Here is a 7392-nt window from a genome sequence, read left to right as displayed (position 1 = left end):
ATTTTAGTCCACCATCAATTACAAGAGCTCTAAAGTTGAGAACCATAACTTACGATGAGCTTAGATATGAAGACAGATTGCGTGGTGATAATGACCCTGATGAAATATTGGAAGGGTTATGTATTGAAGGAAGAGATTGGGAAAGAGACTCAAAGGGAATCCCGAGTTGTCTGAAAAGATTTGATCTCACACCTGAGGCAAAGGGGTGGTATGAGGTAGTAAGGGGATCAATACTCCCCACTGCGAATACCTCATCAGTCATAATCAAGAGAGCTCTCCTGACATACTGCATCCTACATGGGGGGAAATCAACCTTGCCCAACTCATAGCAGAGAGTATCCAGGAGATGGCTGAAGACACATACAAATCGGGTAGGCTTAGGCACCCAAGCACAATTCTGAGATTGTATAACAAAGCTGGAGTGCTCTTCGAAGATGAAGATACAGAGAAGGAATTACAAAGAGAAAAATGGAAGGTCTTAATGAAGAGGAGGAGGAAGATCAAGAGGAAGAAAGAACTCACAGAAGAAGAAGGTCACACAAGAGGGACGAACAAGCTCCTGGTATCATAGATATGAGTCAATTGCAGGAAGCTCTTGAGGAAATATCACAACAAAATGTGAGAGCACAAGAGCAGTATTCAAGGTAACAGGAGCTGTATTTACAACAACAAGAGCAATATCTAGCGCACCAAAGGCAAAATGAAGCTTGGCAGCACAGAATGGAGGAAAGACAAGAGAGTTGGCAGGAACAAATGATGACCCAACAACAAGAATTCCAAGCCAAGATTCTTGAAGGGCAGAAGGAACAAACAACAAATCTTAAGGAATCATATGACAAAATGTTCCTAACTCAAGCCAAGTATGGGGAATATACTCACAACTTATATCAGTGGAAGAATATTCATCACACTATTGGAGAGGCTAGACATGTGCAACAATCAGAGTGTAATGAAGACATGCAAGCAAGGTTGGAGTACTTGACCCACAGCATACCAGCATTAAATCCACGAATCAAAATATTCGAGCAGTGCCAAGAACTTAGAGACCGCCAAAAAGCAAAGTCTCATCATTATACCGAGGTAATACTTCAAAGATTGGAGGAAGTTGGGCTTTCAGGACTCACATATCCTATATGGGATAGAAGATGTCCTTGTGAAGAAGTTCGTGACTACTCCAAGCTTGGGAAAAGGAAGAAGAACAAGGGAGAATCAAGCAAGGGCCAGGAGCATAACAACTAAAAGGTGGTGAAGTTCTTTCATAATTTCAAATTGAATAAGGAAGATGTATACCTGAAAAATGATATACCTCCAATCATCTTTTGTTTTGCATAATTCATGCTGAAGAAAGCTATCTGCAATTTCTCTTTAGCTTAAAAATTATCTGCATAATAAATGTCATCCTTCATTAACTTGAGTACTTTGCTTTGTTCACCTTGCTGTTTGAATAAGAGAGAGATGTTTTAATTAGAAAAGTAATTGTTCAATGTTGCAAAAGTTAGAATGGAAGTTAGTGGTGGTATGTGTTTGATATAATTGTTAGCTCATAGAATAATTGCTGCATAATGACATGTTATTTGAGGCCTAAGCTAATTTGTTGCTATGATCCTTAAATTAATAAAAGTCCTTTGAAAATGAACCAAAACAGAAAGGAAAAAAATAGAAAAAGCAAAAAAAAAGTGGCAAAGAAAAAAAACAATAAGGCTAGACACCAATAGCTTGGACCCTAGGACACATGCCTGTGGTGTTTTTGTACTAGGATATGCTTGGACAAGTAAGTTCTAAGGAGTATTTCAAAACTTGGCCACTTAGACCAACTGATTTGGGATTGCCAACTGAAGGTCCACAATAAAGAGCAACCTAGCTACAAAACACTTAGTTATCCAAAGAGATGCTGGGCATCAATGATCCTAGGAAGAAAAAGGTGAGCCATGTGTCTGTGGTGAAGAAATGTTGAGTGAAATTAAGCCAAAGGCCACTGCAACATTTGCCACCAAGCCTTCAATAAGTAATAGGCTCTCTAATGCAGAAGCAAGAAGGAAAAAGCTAACAAGGGAAGTAAGCAAAAAGCAAGGCGTTATAGCAGCAACCTTAGTGAATCTTTGAAGAAACATTGTTTGTTTTGACAGCAAGTAATAAATGAGCCACTATTGATCTGCATAAAACCCCATAAACCAAGTTTAACTATATGCTTAATAAGGATAGGCATACTTATCTATTTCATTCTATCTACTCTTATGTTTAATGCTTGCTTGGGAACAAGCAAGTTTTAAGTTTGGTGTTGTGATGACAAGTCATCTTAGCCTAGTTTTACTAGTCTTTTTCTTTGTTTTTATTAGGTTTTATGCACTTTCTTGCATTGTAAGTAAGTAATTTGGAGTGGAATTGCATGGTTTCTTTGAATCAATCAACCACCCTTTAATTGATATTAAATTATGAGGTTTAAGCTAAATTTAATTGATAATTAATTGATTTATGAACCTTGTGAAATTTGTGATACTTTGATTGGTTGATTTGATTACTTGTAGGTGAAGAAAGAAGAAAACAAGAAAAGTGTGGCTTAAGGAGCATGTCCAAAGGAAGCGAAAAGCGTGCCCAAAGGAAGAAAAAGCATGGCAAAATTGAGGAAGAAGGAAACTAAGTTGAGAAAGCAAGCTGAGCTTCACAAGGAAAAATGGGAAAGAGCAAAGCACCAAGCTCAGTTCAATTAGGTAGCGTTTGTTTTGAGGTACTGAGACAGAGACTGAGAGACTGAGACTCAGTATCGTGTTTGTTAGTTCAGAGACTGGTACTAAAATTTCTATCTCTGTCTCTAAAATTTCAGTATTTCAGTACCTCCAAAAAGTAAGGACACAGGGGACTGAAATTTTTAGAGATGGAGACTGAAACTTTAATAACATTTTATACCTAAAATACTTTCATTTCAATTAATTAATTCTAATTTTACCCTTTGTGCAAATTAAATTAGAATTTTATTCTTGTTTCAATTCCTGTCTCCCATTTTGCACCAAACAGAATATTGAGATTTATTTCAATTCATGTCTCTTAGTCTCTGTCTCTCAGTCTCAGTCTTTCTGTCTCTATCTCTCCACCAAACGCTACCTTAGTCAACTGAGCACTAAAGAAAGCAAGGAAACAACATGAAGCTCAGTTCACTAAGTGAGCTTTATCGGGCTCCTTCAAGAATTAATTCAAGATGCAACTCCAAGAAATGGAGCCACCAAATTTCGAACCAATTACCCAAGGGAGGCAAGGAACGCTCCTTGCAGGAAAATTCAAGAAGAATTAGCCAAAATGTTTCCTCCAAGGTTCGAACAAGGAACCACACACTACCTGGCTTGCAAAGAAAATAAACCAAGATGCTTTGGCTAGGATTCAAACATGGGAACTCTTTGAAACACAAGGGAGGAGCACTACTTAGCTTGCAAGAAAATGAGCCAAGATGCATTCCAAAGGGTTCGAACCAAGGAGCTCCATGAAAGGCAAGGAGGGAGCATCCACTCTTCCAAGGAAATTAGCTTCAGACTTCCTCCACCAAGGATCGAACTTGGAAGCTTGAGGTCCCAAGCAAGGCGCTACACATGGGGAGCTCAGTTGGTTTTCCCAACTGAGCGCTACATTCCCCCATCTCCCAACATTTTGGCACGCCCAAAAGCACCAAGGAGCAAGTATGATGCGCAACACTTTGGCACACCAAGGGGCTGTGACACGCAAATAAGCCCTGAAATGAGCACTTAGCTTAAGAACACAAATAAGCCCTGAAATGACAACAAAAGGATCAATGAATAAAAGTCTCATGGGGTGCAATCACAGTAAGTATTCTAGGACATGATAAAGGTCTGAAAGCCAGTGAAGGAATGAACCTAAGTTGCTATGCATGAAACCACCATAAAACCAGAAACATGAACCTAAGTTTCATTTCACTTGGCATACCATTCATCATTCTCTTGTTCCAGTACTTGCTTAGGGACAAGCAAGCTTTAAGTTTGGTGTTGTGATGCCAGGGCATTTTGGCCAGTTTCACTGACCTTTTCTTTACTATTTTTAGGGTAGTTTCATGCCTTTTTTTAGAAAATAAGCTAGTTTTGGGTAGATATTCACTTACATCTTGATTCAAGCATACATTGTGCACCTTACATGATTTCATGAGGATTTTGCATGAATTATATGATAAATTGGATGATGCATGACTCATGACTTGGACTAGAACTTTGATGCATTTTGTTGCTTGATTTCAGGACAAAGGAAGCAAAGAAGAACCACGTTAGCAGTCACGTTAGTCCCACTAACGTGACCTCTAACGTGGAATGGGTGCTAACTTGGAAAGTTAATGAGAAAGGTAATCGCCAATAACGCCCTCGAAGCCATCATAAGCCCACGTTAAGAGTCACGTTAACTAAGTTAACGTGAACTCTAACGTGGAAGAATACAATAAGGCCAATGTTAGTGACACTCCCCTTTGTCACTAACGTTGGCCAAGCTTCCATAAGCCACGTTAACTCCCACGTTAACTTAGTTAACGTGGAAGCTAACGTGGAGAGAGCAATTGGTCGCCAACGTTAGTAACACTTACCTTTGTCACTAACGTTGGGGTGAACCACCAAGAGCCACCATGAGCAACGTTAACTCCCACGTTAACTTACTTAACGTGGAAACTAACGTGGAAAAAGAGATTAGGAGCCAACGTTAGTGACACTCACCTTTGTCACTAACGTTGGAGATGGCTAGCATGACTACGTTAGAAGCCATGTTAACCTAGTTAACGTGGACTCTAACGTGAGAAATAGGGGCACATTGGAACGTTAGTGACAAAGGTAAGTGTCACTAACGTTCTCGAAGGATTGGCAAGCTTACGTTAAGAGCCACGTTAACTAAGTTAACATGGACTCTAACGTAGGGAAGGGGGAAGCTTATCAACGTTATTGGGAAAGGTAAGTCCCAATAACATGTGCGAAGGACCAAGAGGCAACGTTAGTGGTATCGTTTGTACCACTAACGTTGAGGTTAACGTGGCTCATACTTGGGTGAGCAACGTTAGTGAAAAAGGTGATTGTCACTAACGTTCTCGAACCCACACTTTCACTTAACGTTAACACCACTAACGTCCTGAGCTAAAGTCCCCACCTACTTCACACTTTCTCTCTGCAAGCAAAGCTAAGCCCAATGAAGAAGATAACTGCTTCAAACTCAGGATCCAAAGCCCCATACCCAAGACTTGAAGAGCCAACTAGAAGATCAGAAGAGTAGTATATATAGGAGTAGCTTTGAATTAGTTGGGGAGCTGGGAAAACTTTAGGGAGCCTTTGGGCATAGAAATACTCTCTGTATTTACTTTCTCTAGACTTCTAGTTTTACTTTCAGCATGTATTCTCCATCTTTGTTTTCATTTTCCAGAGCTATGAACAACTAAACCCCTTTCATTGGGTTAGGGAGCTCTATTGTAATTTGATGGATCAATTTTAGTTTTTATTCTCCTTCTTCTATCTTTTCTCTTGATTTTACTAGAAAGCTTTCGATCTTCATCCAATTGGGTAGTTATCTTGGAAAAGAAGCTATTCATACTTGGATCTCTTCTGAACTTTGGAAGAGGAATGAAGAGATCATGCTAGAAATGCTTTCTCATACTGGACCAAATTGGGTTTGGATGGATATGTGACTATAATCCTTCCAACACTTGATTTGGAAAATGCATGTGGTATAATCAGTGACTATACTTCATCTCTTCTCATAAGCAATTGACCAAGGAATTGGCTATTGATCAAGATTTGAGAGATTGAATTACAAGGACTTAAGATTGCCAAGGAGATCAATGAATGCATTGATTGAGGAAGAGATGAAAATGAACTTGATCCGGAGAATGCAACATCTACTGAGCCCAATGAATTCCCCATTTCTGATCTTACCCATTCTCTTTAATTTTTGCCATTTACTTTTATGAGCAATTGTCCCATTCCCATTTAAGATTCTGCAATTTACTTTCCGCCATTTACATTCAGCTCTTTATTCCTAGCATTTACTGTTTCCACTATTTACTTTCCCGCCATTTAATTTTCTGCAATTCTCAACTCAAATTCTGGTTCGCTCAACTAGAACATTCCTTTAATTAAAGTTGCTTGATCAATCAATCTCTGTGGGATTCGACCTCACTCTATTGTGAGTTTTTACTTGACGACGAATTCGGTACACTTGCCGAAGGAAATTTGTTGCGAGACAAGTTTTCTGCGTATCAAGTTTATGGCACTGTTGCCGGGGATTGATTTTGAGTCAACAATGATTAAATTGGAGGATCACTAGATTGAGCATTTTTAGTTTGTTTGATTTAATTTTCTGTTTGAGTAATTTACTTTCAGTTTTAGTTAATTTCTTCCATTCCCCCTACTTTTTTGTTTTTTTTTTGTTATTTACAATTCAGTTTACTAACCCACTAACTGTTTGATATATTGCATCACTCACACTAATAGTAATTCTAACAGAAATACTTTCTGCATCTATTTTCCTTGCTTGTGATTTGTGAAGCGGGGCTTCAACTTCCTTTGATTCTGAACCTCAGAGGACCTTCTTTAGATTAAGGAGGGAAGCAAGAGGAAAATGAGTAGTTGGTGCCGAGGAAGAGGAGGAATACTTTGAACCAAACATGGAAGAAAACATGGAAAACCATCATGAAGAAGAGGCTCACAACCATGGCAGAGAAGGTCGAGCAAATCATGCTGCGGAGGAGAGAAGAGTTTTAGGCTCTTACATCAACCCAAACACAAGAAACTGTGGAAGTAGCATTCAAAAGCCAACCATCCATGCCAACAATTTTGAACTAAAACCAAGCTCATCACCCTTATTCAGAACAAATGTTCGTTCGGAGGAGGCGTCCAAGAAGACCCCAATCAACATCTAACCACCATCCTGAGGATATGTGACACGGTGAAGTCTAATGGTGTTCATCTTGACGCCTATAGACTGCTCTTATTTCCATTCTCACTCAAGGATAAGGCAGCCAAGTGGCTGGAGTCTTTTTCAAAGGAGAGTTTGACAACTTGGGAAGATGTGGTGAACAAATTTTTAGCCAGATTCTATCCTCCCAAAAGAATCAACAGACTAAGAGCTGAGGTCCAAACTTTCAGGCAACAAGATGGTGAGACTCTATATAAAGCATGGGAGAGGTTTAAGGACCTGACAAGGAGGTGTCCACAAGATATGTTTAATGAATGGGTGCAGCTACACATTTTCTATGAAGGCCTTTCTTATGAATCAAAGAAAGCAGTAGACCACTCATCCGGGGGATCTCTGAACAAGAAGAAGACCATTGAGGAGACCATAGATGTCATTGAAACTGTAGCAGAAAATGACTATTTCTATGCTTCTGAAAGAGGGAACACTAGAGGAGTGATGGAGCTAAACAAT

At 39.3% G+C, this 7392-nt stretch overlaps 1 non-coding gene across 1 annotated transcript; it reads right to left on the bottom strand.

Moving 5' to 3' along the window:
• Positions 1-7083: 7083 nt before the first annotated feature.
• Positions 7084-7191, bottom strand: LOC148580236 (small nucleolar RNA R71). The gene has a single exon (XR_015899652.1). It is a non-coding gene; the product is annotated as a small nucleolar RNA R71 (small nucleolar RNA).
• Between the last annotated feature and the right edge of the window lie 201 nt (positions 7192-7392).

Source organism: Arachis ipaensis, chromosome B10, assembly GCF_059453495.1.
Source record: "Arachis ipaensis isolate K30076 ecotype BB chromosome B10, ASM5945349v1, whole genome shotgun sequence".
Classification (NCBI taxonomy): domain Eukaryota; kingdom Viridiplantae; phylum Streptophyta; class Magnoliopsida; order Fabales; family Fabaceae; genus Arachis; species Arachis ipaensis.
Note: the sequence above shows the minus strand (reverse complement) of the source record. Positions and strands in the feature narration are given on the sequence as shown.